Source organism: Ranitomeya imitator, chromosome 5 (genome assembly GCF_032444005.1).
Source record: "Ranitomeya imitator isolate aRanImi1 chromosome 5, aRanImi1.pri, whole genome shotgun sequence".
Taxonomy (NCBI): Eukaryota; Metazoa; Chordata; class Amphibia; order Anura; family Dendrobatidae; genus Ranitomeya; species Ranitomeya imitator.
In genome coordinates this window covers 571,441,361-571,455,726 of record NC_091286.1, presented here as the reverse complement: position 1 = coordinate 571,455,726, position 14,366 = coordinate 571,441,361, and positions in this window count along the sequence as shown.

The window sequence follows — 14,366 nt, the reverse complement described above, 5'->3', positions numbered from 1 at the left end:
ATCTGCTTTTCCACAAAACACCAGTGGTGCACGTAGTCAATCTCTGAGTTCTAACTTGCCAACCGTGGGACTATCAAGTCATCACTCAAACCGTAACAGTAACATCGTATCTGGTGGTAACAGCAATTTTTTCCAATCATTTCAATATTTTTTTAGACCATCATTTGCAAGGCCACAGGAGACAAGAAGTCTGACGCTCAGCCAACGCCTACAGAGGATGGTACAAGAGTATCTCCAAGTTAACATCGATGCCATGACTGTGGAACTGGACCCTTGCTCATTGTGGGCTTCCAATCTTGAAAAATGGCCTGAGCTTGCCACTCACGCCTTGGAGATCTTGTCGTGCCTCGCAGCCAGCGTTCTCTCTGTACGTGTGTTCAGTGCTGCTGGTGGTGTGCCGACAGATAAGCACACGAGGCTTTCCGGTGACAATGTAGACAGACCAGTGTTCATCAAGATGAACAAATCCTGGATCCGCAAGGACTTTTCTACCCCTGTGTCATCTTGGGGAGACTAAAAGCTTGATGATTTTTAAAAATCACCTCACCAACCGTTTTAAAAAACTCTGGCGAAATTGATGCCACTTAAGTGGTGTCTGTGGCCAAATTTTTGGAAAAAATGGAGACTCTTTATTTAGTCCCCTTGCTGAGTTTTACATGACGTTGCCATCGTCAATTTCAGGTGGGTAGGGTCGTCTGCTGAGTTGTTTACTCATACTATGGCCTGGGATTTAGAGGTCTGCTCCTAAGCTTCAGTGTCTGCTAGTCAGCAGAGTAGCCCAGCCACCCACCGCCTGTTTACCTAAGTACTATTTTTAACGGCATCTAGCCCAGGAAATCCTTTTGGGCCTAGTAGAATTTGTTGCTACTCAGCAGCGTACTTCACCCATGAAGCAAGCTACACCGCCTGTTTACCTAAGTACTATTTTGTAACGGCATCTAGCCCAGGAAATCCTTTTGGGCCTAGTAGAATTTGGTGCTACTCAGCAGCGTACTTCACCCATGAAGCAAGCTACACCACCTGTTTACCTAACTACTATTTTGTAACGTCATCTAGCCCAGGAAATCCTTTTGGGCCTAGTAGATTTGGTGCTACTCAGCAGCGTACCCCACCCATGAAGCAAGCTACACCACCTGTTTACCTAACTACTATTTTGTAACGGCATCTAGCCCAGGAAATCCTTTTGGGCCTAGTAGAATTTAGTGCTACTCAGCAGCATACTCCACCCATGAAGCAAACTACACCGCCTGTTGATCTAATTACTAATTTTAACTGCATCCAGCCCAGGAAATTGTTTTGCACCTAATAGCATTTTGTGCTACACAGCAGAGTACCCCACCCATGAAGCAACCAACACCGCCTGTTCATCTAATTACTAATTTTTAACTGCATCTAGCCCAGGAAATCATTTTGTACCTAATAGCATTTTGTGCTACTCAGCAGAGTACCCCACTCATGAAGCAAGCTACACCGCCTGTTACCTAAGTACTATTTTTTAACGGCATCTAGCCCAGGAAATCCTTTTGGGCCTAGTAGAATTTAGTGCTACTCAGCAGCGTACCCCACCCATGAAGCAAGGTACATCACCTGTTTACCTAAATACTATTTTGTAACGGCATCTAGCCCAGGAAATCCTTTTGGGCCTAGTAGAATTTAGTGCTACTCAGCAGCGTACCCCACCCATGAAGCAAGCTACACCGCCTGTTTACCTAACTACTATTTTGTAACGACATCTAGCCCAGGAAATCCTTTTGGGCCTAGAAGAATTTTATGCTAATCAGCATCGTACCCCACCCATGAAGCAAGCTATACCACCTGTTGATCTAATTACTAATTTTTAACTGCATCTAGCCCAGGAAATTGTTTTGTACCTAATAGCATTTTGTGCTACTCAGTAGAGTACCCCACCCATGAAGCAACCAACACCGCCTGTTGATCTAGTTACTAATTTTTAACTGCATCTAGCCCAGGAAAACGTTTTGTGCCTAGTAGAATTTAGTGCTACTCAGCAGAGTACCCCATCCATGAAGCAAGCTACACCGCCTGTTTACCTAAGTACTATTTTTTAACGGCATCTAGCCCAGGAAATCCTTTTGGGCCTAGTAGAATTTAGTGCTACTCAGCAGCGTACCCCACCAATGAAGCAAGCTATACCGTCTGTTTACCTAACTACTATTTTGTAATGGCATCTAGCCCAGGAAATCCTTTTGGGGCTAGTAGAATTTAGTGCTACTCAGCAGTTTACCCCACTCATGAAGCAAGCTACACCGCCTGTTTACCTAAGTACTATTTTTTAACGGCATCTAGCCCAGGAAATCCTTTTGGGCCTAGTAGAATTTAGTGCTACTCAGCAGCGTACCCCACCAATGAAGCAAGCTATACCGCCTGTTTACCTAACTACTATTTTGTAATGGCATCTAGCCCAGGAAATCCTTTTGGGGCTAGTAGAATTTAGTGCTACTCAGCAGAGTACCCCACCCATGAAGCAAGCTACACCGCCTGTTTACCTAAGTAGTATTTTTTAACGGCATCTAGCCCAGGAAATCCTTTTGGGCCTAGCAGAATTTAGTGCTACTCAGCAGCATACCCCAACCATGAAGCAAGCTACACTGCCTGTTTACCTAAGTACTATTTTTTAACGGCATCTAGCCCAGGAAATCCTTTTGGGCCTAGTAGAATTTAGTGCTACTCAGCAGAGTACCCCACCCATGAAGCAAGCTACACCACCTGTTTACCTAAGTACTATTTTTTAACGGCATCTAGCCCAGGAAATCCTTTTGGGCCTAGTAGAATTTAGTGCTACTCAGCAGCGTACCCCACCCATGAAGCAAGCTACACCGCCTGTTTACCTAACTACTATTTTGTAATGGCATCTAGCCCAGGAAATCCTTTTGGGGCTAGTAGAATTTAGTGCTACTCAGCAGAGTACCCCACCCATGAAGCAAGCTACACCGCCTGTTTACCTAAGTACTATTTTTTAACGGCATCTAGCCCAGGAAATCCTTTTGGGCCTAGCAGAATTTAATGCTACTCAGCAGCGTACCCCACCCATGAAGCAAGCTACACTGCCTGTTTACCTAAGTACTATTTTTTAACGGCATCTAGCCCAGGAAATCCTTTTGCGCCTAGTAGAATTTAGTGCTACTCAGCAGCGTACCCCACCAATGAAGCAAGCTATACCGCCTGTTTACCTAACTACTATTTTGTAATGGCATCTAGCCCAGGAAATCCTTTTGGGGCTAGTAGAATTTAGTGCTACTCAGCAGTGTACCCCACTCATGAAGCAAGCTACACCGCCTGTTTACCTAAGTACTATTTTTTAACGGCAGTTAGCCCAGGAAATCCTTTTGGGGCTAGTAGAATTTAGTGCTACTCAGCAGACTACCCCACCCATGAAGCAAGCTACACCGCCTGTTTACCTAAGTACTATTTTTTAACGGCATCTAACCCAGGAAATCCCTTTGGGCCTAGCAGAATTTGGTGCTACTCAGCAGCGCACCCCACCCATGAAGCAAGCTACACTGCCTGTTTACCTAAGTACTATTTTTTAATGGCATCTAGCCCAGGAAATCCTTTTGGGCCTAGTAGAATTTAGTGCTACTCAGCAGCGTACCCCACCAATGAAGCAAGCTATACCGCCTGTTTACCTAACTACTATTTTGTAATGGCATCTAGCCCAGGAAATCCTTTTGTGGCTAGTAGAATTTAGTGCTACTCAGCAGTGTACCCCACTCATGAAGCAAGCTACACCGCCTTCTTTCTTTCTCAATCTAACCCCTCGACTCTGGGGTGCCCACTCTCCCTCCAGCTCTCTCCTTCTCACAGGTGGACTATCGCGTGTTTTCACACTGTGGCGAATCCTTTGGGCCCAGGCATAAGAAGTCGTTGAAGTAATGGATAATATGTGCCGCCTTACAAACGTCCATGACGACACATTCGAGGAAGCAACTAAATGCCTCAAATAGTGAGCAGGATACGGAGCACCCCATGGGCAAACAGCGATCTATGTAGTATGCTCCTTCACAGAAGCACCCCAATGGGAGGACACTATTCGAAGGCACAGGTAGTAACCGGAACGCCCCCTCAATGTCTGTTTTGGCCATTAGGGTGCCCCTTACCAACTTCTTGACCCGCCTGATTGCCTCATCAAAGGAGGTACAGTACATAGTACTGTACTTGGTTCCGCATCGATGTTGTCATTTACTGACCTGCCCCTTGGATATGACAAATGGTGGATAAGTCTGAATGTATTGGGTTCATTTTTTGGCACAACTCCCAACGGGGGTACCACTACGTCTTCTAAGGAAAGTGTTCTGAATGTACCCACTGCCATTCTACCTAAAGATATTTTTTTTTTCTTTTGTCAAGACGTCTGGGTGTTGGTAGAGTGATTTTAGATTTTTACTCCAGCCTTTCTTGATTTTAGAAGGGCATGACATGCCTATATCTGTGTCTCCTCTTCCTTTTACTCCTCCACCTCTTTTTTTTTCGCATGACTATATGTAGTTGTGACTTTTCCATGTGTTTGTTGTGTCTTCTGAGCAGTTTGTCAGCTTTTGGACACCTTTTAAGGTGTTTTCTATGTGTTTGTATGTGTTTGTGTTTGCCTGCCATTGGTTTCATTGGGGTTCGACAGTGTTCGTCGAACGTTCGACGAACATTCGTCGAACACGTCCCTGTTCGACGAACTGAACCGAACCCGAACACTAGGGAGGTGGCTCAACACTATTCAAGAGGTAAATTTGCATATTTATTTCCGGGTGTCATAACTTTGGAATGGAGAGGCACAGAAGAAAAACAAACACTATTCCAAAATCAGTGCAGCATTGGATAAGGTACTCAGTTTACATTTTTTTTAAAAATTCACCAATTGGTCTTCTTTAAAATTAACGTCCAATGACGTCTGTCATTAGACACCTCCCCATCGCCAGAGCCCGCACCTTTTGTAGCACATGACAGTTGATCTGATCAACTGAAATGTGCCCGGAATATCCGCAGGTGGAATCGTTATTCACCTGTGGCTGTTAACTTATTAAATGCTGCTGTCAAACTCTGACAGAGGCATTTAACATGCGCGGGCAGGAAGCGCGTCATTACCTATTCCCATCGGCGCCCGTATCACATGACCGTGAGTCACCAATGGGAATGAATGGTAGATCAGGCAAGACACAGAAAAATTGCCATAAACAATGCTTAAATAGCAAGTGGGTAAAGACCATGGTCTCCAAAGATAATCATAAGCAAAGAGAACACCGACTAAGAACCCAATTATAATAAAAAAATATGTTTTTATTAATTTATATTAATAATATAAAAAAATGGAGCAGATGGGAGCAAAAACACAGGACAGAGGGACGCATACAACTTAGGGAGCAGCTAAATGTGAATAAATCATATAGAAAAAAATAAATATATATATACACGTGTGCACAAGCAGATCAACAATACTATAAAAGTAATAATGGATATGTATAATATAATAATTAGCATACTACTTAATATAATATTATAATAAATTTGCCACACATGCAAAGATATGTAGTGTAAAGTATAAGCCCCATAACAACAGGTAAAAGGTTGTAAAAAAGGGAAAAAATATATATAGCGCCACAAGATAACTAAGAATGGAGACAAAAATCATATATATTCTTGTACTCAAGTAAAGTGAAAGTGCATAAGTCTCATAATACAAGTGATAAAATATATTAACGTGTCATCAGCATAAATCGTAATTACCTGTGGAATGGGTAACAAAATAACAAGCTGTCCAGAGGATGCGTCCACCCCGATGCGCATTTCGGCGATTGCCTTCGTCACCACTGCCCTCAACAGGGAAGACAAAGTACGTCTGCGCCGGAGCCGCAGCGTGAATACAAGAAGAGGACGTCATCGTAAGAAGATGGGAGGCCCTGGACCGGACCGCTACGCCCATGGGACCGGACCGGGACCACCCCTGGGTAAGTATAATCTAACCTCTTTTTCTCATCTTTCAGGATACATTGGGGGCTTATCTACAGCATTCTAGAATGCTGTAGATAAGCCCCTGATGATGGTGGGCTTAGCTCACCTTCGATTTTGGGGGTGACAGGTTCCCTTTACACATTATTCTTCAATGGGATATGTAAATGAAGAGGTTGGACAAGAAATGACATCACAATCCTTCTTTTTTGCTCAATAATAGATGTTTATTTAGCTTTCAAAAACGCATACAAACCTACATGAAAATCCGTATCAAAAACGCATAAAAAAATGCATCAAACCTGCACCTGCGTTTTATGCCAAGAGATGCAGAATCTGCACAGAAAATTCCACAGGCAAATCTGCAACGTGTACACATACCCTAAACGTGGGGACGCCCACTCTTACATTTCAATATGTGTGGTTGTACATTTTCTTGAAGTCTATTTATGTTTGTTCTTATGTTGATTACCATCTATATCTACACACATTGGAGTCTTAAGCTCTTGTGATGTCCCGCAGCTAGCCACTTGTTAGTGTTCCCCATTTATTGTATCTACACCAGGGGAATATAAATATATGACTTTTCTCTGTGATATTTTTATGTGTTTTTAATTGTCTGTTTTTGGTGTAATAAAGTTGTTCATATTTTTAATACCATATACTCCAGGAGTGCACATAATACTGCATAGTCTCTTCTTCTTTTGATTCACTTAATTGCTTAATGCAGGACGCAGCTGGAGCGCCCCCACGTCAGGGCAATGGGGTACTCGGTACCGGGCCCCTTCTGTAGTCGGTGGGGATGTCACGGTGGCTTGACCCAGTCCGTGGCCCTTTGAGGGGCGTCCAATAAAAGGACAACAGTTTATAGTATAGTGTTCGTGACGCCATCTGTGGTATTCGGTCAGGGTGACCGACGCTGCTTGGGGGTCCACTGGGGTGATGTTATGGCAGCTAGATGGTGTACCTTCCCACAGGTGAAGTATGTCCCCAGGGCTTCCCAGAGTGTAGTTGGTAGATGTTGGATGATGTATGGCGCAGTGAATAACGAGGACACAAGGATGCAGTCTCTTTACCTTTACTGAAGGCTTCAGCATCCACAGTCCAGGATAAGGACCACAGGGTAGGCAGAGTCCGGCCGGTCTGAAGGCAATATCCAGAGTCTCCTTGTCCAGGAGGAATTCAATAGCCTTCCCCTAGCACACAGTAACTCAGTAGGTCCCTACTTGCATAAGCTCCCATAAGGTCCTCACTGTTGTTACTCCTCTCTGCCCCTAAGATGGTGCGGATAGGACGAAACCCGTAAGACGGATGGCCTGAGGCTTTTTATAGGGACCCTAGAGATGCCCCGGCCCCCACAAGTTGCCACCGTGTCTTCTTAGGTGTAAAGGTCAGGCAACCAACTTGGAATTGACTGTCCTGCCAGTCTCTGAAGTAACAGCGTAGAGCTCTTTACTCCCTCGGTATTCTGGCCACCGGATCTGCGCTTCAGATGGAGGCAGCCTGCTTCTAGCTGGTCTCCCACTGATGTTTCACTCCTGTTGCTATGACTTCTTTTCTCACTCACTACAGCACAATTCCTTTCGTGTGCTTTCTTAGGATGCTGCCACATGGGTTGCAGGAGCAGCTCCGTGTCCTTATTCCTCCTCAGACTGTAGTCTGGATCTGACTGGAGATCACCCCAGCCAGCTTGACTGGGAGATCTTTCCTCATCAGTCCCCAGCCAGGAACTCTCCTCTCCTCGTTCTGACTAACTTCCTAACCAACCCACCAGTTTTACCCTAATGTGAGGAGTGGCCTAATAGATAGAACCCTTAGCTCCCCCTGGTGGACTGGAGTGTGAAGTGTGTGTTTGGCTGTGAAACCTGGACAGAAGATCTCCTTCATTGCCTTCAGACGTAACATCACTCCCCCTGGTGGAAGAATAACATTACTGCAACGAATCAGGACTCTGGGGCGCTGCACAGCACCCTACCTCTAATCTATTGCCTTATTAATAGTGCACCCACCACTCTTAAAACATTCTCTCTCTCATTATTCTGGCACTTGGCAAATATTAATAACTATGGTAATCCTAAGTGACCTAAAACGGGAAAGGTTTATTCTGATTTCATGTCAGAGAATGAGAAAAACATGCAGATGTGTCTTTTTACATAGTGTATGTAAACTGCTGGTTTTAACTGTATATACAGTATATTTATATATACATATTTATATAACTCTTTGATCTGATTTTGTAAATGCTTTAGTTATTTGATTGTATTTATGCTAATGAGTGTCTATAAGGTGCAGGCTGACGGCCGTATAAATCGGTCTGAGATCGGACCGCAATGCTCAGAGTGGCCACAGCTCACCTGACCTGAGTTGGAGAAGTATATGAATCTGTCATTGTGGTCTGATCTGGGTCCGATTTATACGGCTGACTGGGCCCTAAAACTGTCCAGCTGAATCATGGGTATTACTCAATAGGAAGGAGTTGTGTCCTCCTGATACCTTGCGTCTGACACTATGTTTGCTCGGTATGTCAGTTAAGTAGTATGTTCCTACTTGTTTCCTTCAATAAAGTATCAGAACAATGTCCGATCAAGACTGCAAGATGTGAGTAGCGTGTTTATGAAACTCATTGAAGATTGTGTTATACACCGCACATACATTATTTTACTGAGTTTTGTGATAACCTTAAGTTGGGTGTTGGCGTGGCTAGTATTAGCATATTGCACGTGTGTTTGAACTATTGAGAAGCTGTGCACATTTTCAATGACCCTTAGCATTTGTATTTCTTTGCGGTCCATCCTTTGTAAGGAACTGCTTTCTGTGTGGCACTCTATTGTTTTAATTGGCTACATTTTTTGGGCACTAAGGATGTATTGAGTGCTTTTTATTTCATTTTGGGGGGTAACAACAGTTCTCACTTTTTGTTTATTTTTTCACGCTGTTTAACACATTAATTCATTTTAGAATTTTAGAAATTTGACTTTTTCATATGCAGTGATACAAAAAAAAAATATATATGTGTGTATATTTATATCTATCTATATAATCATCTAAGGGTCACTTCCGTCTGTTTATCTGTTTATCTGTACATATATGCTCCTGGTATGCACCTATTTACACTAGTTTGGATGTGCCAGTCGTTTTTCTGTAATTTCTATGTTAGCTTACTGACTGAGCACTCCTCCTTTCACCATGTGGTTTTTAATTACATCTAATCACACTTGGTTTCGGCCAACCCATATACAGGGCCGCCATCAGGGCATGACAGCCGTGACTGGCGTATGGGGCCCGGTGAGCAGAGGGGGCCCGCATCGGGCCCCGTCTCATCTGGTCACCGGGCCCCCCCTGCAGGCGCTGCGGCAGCGGCACACTATTGACGTGCGGGCCCGCGCCCGCACGTCAATAGTTAACAGCCGCCAGCCAGTCTGAGGCTGGCAGCTGAATAGGGCCGCAGTGCGCACTCGCCGGCGTCGCCGGCGTCTGACGTCATTGTCAGCCGCCGGGCCCAGCGAGTGCATCTGTGTGGAGCCTGGGGGGATCTTCGCCCGGCGCTGGAGCATGGCCAGGTAAGAAGTCGTGTTTTTTTTTTTTTCTTTGAGAGCTGCGATCCAGGGGGGCCCGGGGGGCAGGATGATGGACACACAGGGGCAGAAATGCTGGACACAGTGGGGCAGAAATGCTGGACACAGTGGGGCAGAATGGTGGACACAGTGGGACAGAATGGTGGACACAGTGGGGCAGAATGCTGGACACAGTGGGGCAGAAATGCTGGACACAGTGGGGCAGAAATGCTGGACACAGTGGGGCAGAATGGTGGACACAGTGGGGCAGAATGGTGGACACACAGGGGCAGAATGGTGGACACACAGGGGCAGAAATGCTGGACACAGTGGGACAGAATGCTGGACACACAGGGGCAGAAATGCTGGACACAGTGGGACAGAATGGTGGACACAGTGGGGCAGAATGCTGGACACACAGGGGCAGAAATGCTGGACATAGTGGGACAGAATGGTGGACACACAGGGGCAGAAATGCTGGACACAGTGGGACAGAATGGTGGACACAGTGGGGCAGAATGCTGGACACAGTGGGGCAGAAATGCTGGACACAGTGGGGCAGAATGGTGGACACACAGGGGCAGAATGGTGGACACACAGGGGCAGAAATGCTGGACACAGTGGGACAGAATGCTGGACACACAGGGGCAGAAATGCTGGACACAGTGGGACAGAATGGTGGACACAGTGGGGCAGAATGCTGGACACACAGGGGCAGAAATGCTGGACACAGTGGGACAGAATGGTGGACACACAGGGGCAGAAATGCTGGACACAGTGGGACAGAATGGTGGACACAGTGGGGCAGAATGCTGGACACAGTGGGGCAGAATGGTGGACACACAGGGTCAGAAATGCTGGACACAGTGGGACCGAATGGTGGACACACAGGGGCAGAAATGCTGGACACAGTGGGACAGAATGGTGGACAAACAGGGGCACAAATGCTGGACACAGTGGGACAGAATGCTGGACACAGTGGGGCAGAAATGCTGGACACAGTGGGGCAGAATGGTGGACACACAGAGGCAGAAATGCTGGACACAGTGGGACAGAATGGTGGACACACAGGGGCAGAAATGCTGGACACAGTGGGACAGAATGCTGGACACACAGGGGCAGAAATGCTGGACACAGTGGGACAGAATGGTGGACACAGTGGGGCAGAATGCTGGACACACAGGGGCAGAAATGCTGGACACAGTGGGACAGAATGGTGGACACACAGGGGCAGAAATGCTGGACACAGTGGGACAGAATGGTGGACACAGTGGGGCAGAATGCTGGACACAGTGGGGCAGAATGGTGGACACACAGGGGCAGAAATGCTGGACACAGTGGGACAGAATGGTGGACACACAGGGGCAGAAATGCTGGACACAGTGGGACAGAATGGTGGACACACAGGGGCAGAAATGCTGGACACAGTGGGGCAGAATGCTGGACACACAGTGGGGCAGAAATGCTGGACACAGTGGGGCAGAAATGCTGGACACAGTGGGACAGAATGGTGGACACACAGGGGCAGAAATGCTGGACACAGTGGGGCAGAATGCTGGACACACAGTGGGGCAGAATGCTGGACACACAGTGGGGCAGAATGCTGGACACACAGTGGGGCAGAATGCTGGAAACACAGTGGGTCAGAATGCTGGACACACAGTGGGGCAGAATGCTGGACACAGTGGGGCAGAAATGCTGGACACAGTGGGGCAGAAATGCTGGACACAGTGGGGCAGAAATGCTGGACACACAGTGGGGCAGAGTGCTGGACACACAGTGGGGCAGAATGCTGGACACACAGTGGGGCAGAATGCTGGACACACAGTGGGGCAGAATTCTGGACACACAGTGGGGCAGAATGCTGGACACACAGTGGGGCAGAATGTTGGAGACAGTGACAGGGGCAGAATGCTGGACATTGGGGCAGAATGCTGGACATTGGGGCAGAATGCGAGACACAGTGGGGCAGAATGCTGGACACAGTGGGGCAGAATGCTGGACACAGTGGGGCAGAATGCTGGACACACAGTGGGGCAGAATGCTGGAGACAGTGGGGCAGAATGCTGGAGACAGTGGGGCAGAAATGCTGGACACAGTGGGGCAGAAATGCTGGACACAGTGACAGGGGCAGAATGCTGGACACAGTGACAGGGGCAGAATGCTGGACACAGGGGCAGACTGTGAGACCCAGGAGAAGAATGCTGGACATTGGGGCAGAATGCGAGACACGGGGCAGAATGGAGATACGGGGCATGATTGGAGACACGGGGCAGGATGAAAGACATGGGGGCATGACTGGAGACAGATGGGGCAGGATTGGAGACAGATGGGGCAGAATGGAGACACAGGGGGCATGATTGGAGACAAGTGTCAGGATTGCAGACATGGGGGCATGGTTGGAGACATAGGGGGCAGAATGGAGACATGGGGCATGATTGGAGACACTGGGGGCAGAATTGGAGACAGATCATGCAGGATCATGGGGCAGGATGGATATGATGGAGACAGATGGGGCAGGATGGAGAGATCACATGGGGCGATCATATGGGGCAGGATGGGGAGATCATATGGGGCAGAATGGATACTCATGAGGGCAGGATGGGAGAACATCTGGCTGACGCCAGGAATGAGACACACGGGGCCAGGCTGGGGGATATTATTAATACTATAGGGGCTAATTTAGGGATATTATTACTGCAGTGATGTATTTATTTTATTTTTTGAGTATACTGTTTTAAATGGGGGGCGGTCCTGTTACTGTATAGAGTGATACTATGTCGCCTTCTTCATGTGGTGCAATGTAGAAGTTGTAAAAAATTAAGTAATGTGTTCTGCAAGCGGAGCTCGAGATAACTGTGTTATTTCCTGCAGAGAGAAGTCCTGGCTGGATGAAATGATGGCGGTCTGTGCTGGATGAAAGATGAATGACTTCACCTAGAGACGTCACTGGTGAGTCAGTGTGTTACCTATACACTGACACTATACACTGTATACAGAGCTCCTGTGTATAATTTCACTAGTGATCACTATATTATCTGTACACAGACACTGCATACTAAGTACAGATCTCCTGTGTATAATGGCACTTATGGTGATAGTATGGTGCTTTTTTTTAAATTACGGATCAGAATTGTAGTATTCAGTCACTATGTGGTGGTAATATGTGGTCTGGACATGGTGTTGTGGTATTTGTTCCTTGTATGTGATATTATTCGATCACTGTGGTGGTAATATGTGGTCTGGACATGGTGTTGTGGTATTTGTTCCTTGTATGTGATATTATTCGATCACTGTGGTGGTAATATGTCATCTGGTCATGGTGTTGTGGTATTTGTTCCTTCTATGTGATATTATTGGTCATTTTAAAAATTGAAAAATACATAAAAATATACCTAAATTGTATTGCATATTTTAACAAATATTTAATAGGTTACAGTAGAGTAGGGCCCGGCCAAAAGTGTCTACCGTGTTATGGTGGCGGCTTAAAAAATCTTTTGGCCAAAACAAAAGCTGCCGGCTATGTATGTGATCTGGTGATGGGAACTGTTAATGTGTGATTGGTGAGAAGTGGAGTTTTTCCAAGAGAGAGCGGTGGGACTGTGGACAGTTCGAGGGGTGGAGCCTGGAGGCGGGGCTGGGGTGGAGCCTGGGCGGAGTCTCAAGGGGGCCCCGAAAATTTTGCCAGTATGGGGCCCCGAAATTTCTAGTGGCAGCCCTGCCCATATATGTAGGCTTTACTGAGAGAGGTGTCCACATTCACCCATGCATACATACATTAACCTTAGGTAAGTGTTCACATTTGGACAGGGAGGTCAGGGACCGATCAGATTAATGAGGCCACCTTGACGATAGTTGATGGGCTCACACTATTTGGCCAAATTCTGTGCAAAGCGTCTCATAAATATTTTTCCTAATGTTCAAAAAGCCATTTTGCTATTCATATTTCATGTATTTCATATTGGACATGCTTTGGCATGATAGAGTGCAACCTTTTTTTGCATATGAAATCAGCTGACATGTGCCAGAAAATATGTGCAGCGCCCCTTGGTCCTGGTCATTGCAGTAATATCATTCTCCTCTAGGGGGAGTGGTATTACATTTGGAGGCAAAGAAGGACAACTGCATCCAGGTATCACAAACATTCAACACATTTCACACTCCAGGCCACCAGGGGGAGCTCTGCTCCTATTTATTAGGTCCCTCCCCACACTTAGGTAAAACTGGTGGCCTGTAGGGAAAGTTAGTTAGTTGCTGGCTGAGCTTCGATCAGGTAGTTGGTCCCTAGGAGGGGTGGAATCCTGTCAGAGATCGAGGAAGGACAAAGAGCTGTGCATGCCCTGAGAGCTGCAACTTCCAGAAAGAGACACTGAAGGAGAACTGTATTGCAGAGAGGGTGAAAGAAGTCATAGCAAAGGAGTGGATACCAGAAGGGGATCAGCCCTACACAGGCTGCCTCCTTCTGAGGCGCAGGATCCCGGTAGCCGGAACAACGAGGGAGCAACGATCCTTTATGCCTTGCTCCAGAGACTGGCAGGACAGGTCATTTCACGTTACCTGCCCGCCCTACACCCAGGAGGCAAGGTGGCACCCCTTAGAGGCTGGGGCATGATTGAGTCCCTGTAAAACGCCTCAAGCCACCGGTCATACGGGTTTGTCCTATCCTATCCGGGGGACAGAGAGAGAGAGCGAGAGATAACATCTACAACATCTGTGAGGACCTTATGAGAAGCTTAGCAGTAAGGGACTGCAACACCACAGCACTAGAGGAAGGTTACTGATTTCCACCTGGACAAGGGGACTCTGGACTTGCCTCCAAACCGGCCGGACTCTGCCTGCCCTGTGATCTGGTGC